Source organism: Echinops telfairi, unplaced genomic scaffold, assembly GCF_000313985.2.
Source record: "Echinops telfairi isolate 266 unplaced genomic scaffold, ASM31398v2 ScPeMD7_44;HRSCAF=162, whole genome shotgun sequence".
Taxonomy (NCBI): domain Eukaryota; kingdom Metazoa; phylum Chordata; class Mammalia; order Afrosoricida; family Tenrecidae; genus Echinops; species Echinops telfairi.
In genome coordinates, this window is record NW_022103942.1 from 11120987 (window position 1) to 11122735 (window position 1749).

The following is a 1749-nucleotide window of genomic DNA, read 5'->3' on the forward strand; positions in this document are numbered from 1 at the left end:
GTACAATGACAGATACTCAGACCAATGGAAAAGAACTGAAAACCCAGAAATAAAATCATCAGCATACAGACAACTGATCTTTGATAAGGGCCCAAAAAATATCCAATGGGAACCAGATGCCCTCTTTAACAAGGGGTTCTGAAAAAATGGATATTTACCTGCAGAAAAATGAAGCAAGACCCTTATCTCACCCCATGCACAAGAATAAACTCAAGGTGGACCAAAGACCTTGAAGTTAAACCCCAAAATACTAGGGTCCTCAATGAGGGAATTTGGACAAACTTGAGAACTTTGGTTCAGGGAATACATAGGCTATCAGAAATAGGGAAGGACACAAACACAGAGGAGGCACAAATTGACAAATTGGATATACTTAAGATAAAACACCTGTGCACATCGAAAGAATTCACCAAGAGAGTAATAAGAGAGTCCACCAACTGGGAAAACATCTTTAGCAACGACACATCAGACAAAGGCCTTATTACTAAAATCTACAATACTCTGCTAGCTTCGAAAAAGAAAAAAAAAACTAATTGCCCACTGAGGAGGTGGACAAAGGACCTGAACAGAAGTTTCACAGGGGCAGAAATCCGAATGGCCAACAAACTTTTGAGAAAATATTCCTGATCATAACCATAAGAGAAATGCAAATTAAAACAACAATGAGGTACCATCTAACAACCTCAAAGATAGCCCAATTCAAAAAATCAGAAAGCAACAAGTGTTGGAGGGGCTGTGGGGAGACAGGAACACTCATCCACTGCTGGTGAACTTGAAAGTATGTACAGCCACTATGGAAATCGATCTGGCGATATCTAAAACAGATGGAAATCGAGTTACCATACGACCCAGCAATTTCCCCTACTGGCCATATACCCAGAGAAGGCAAGAAACAAACCAAGGCCAGACATCTGTACTCCAATGTTCATTGTGGCACAGTTCACAATTGCAAGGAGTTGAAAACAACCCAAATTTCTATCAACTGATGAGTGGATTACAAAGCTGTGGTCTATACATACAATGGAGTACTACACATCACTAAAAAGCAGTGATGAACATATGAAGCACATCGCTGCATGGGAAGAACTGAAGGAAATAATGCTAAGCAAAGTAAGTCAAGCACAAAAGGACAAGTACAACATGAGTCCGCTGAGGTAAACTATAAAAAAATGCAAAAGAGGCATAGGGAAAAAGCTACCATATACAAACATTCCTGGGGTGAGGAACAGGTAATATGGCAGGGACCAGACCAAATACAGGGATACACATGGTAGACAACTGAAAAGGAGCTGGGAAAAGGAAAAAAAATAATAATGAAAGAAATGGGTAGTGGGGGAACAGGGCACTAACCCACCCAAGGGGAGGGTGTTGTTTATATCTTGACACGGAAAGAGGGACCAGATTTCAACCCAGTGCTCCAAGATGTGAATGTAACATGTCGGCGTGGAATAGGGAACCAGTGGAGAGGTCTGGGGGCCCGGCCCCAATTCCAACTACTACGTGGACACCTGCTCCTCCCCCCAGAAGAATTTATTTCAAAGGACATCATTGAATCTGCAGCTCCAGGAGCGGGATATATCTGATGGGAGCACACAGAAGCAGATGAAGGGGGAGGAGGAGAGAGTGGAGCACATCCTGGCCCACCAGGACTTGAGAACGATATTCCCAATTAGAGCAGCCAGTCCACAGAGAGGACCACATGGCCGGCCCCACTATGAAACATGATGCCCCTCACTGACCCATAGCCCT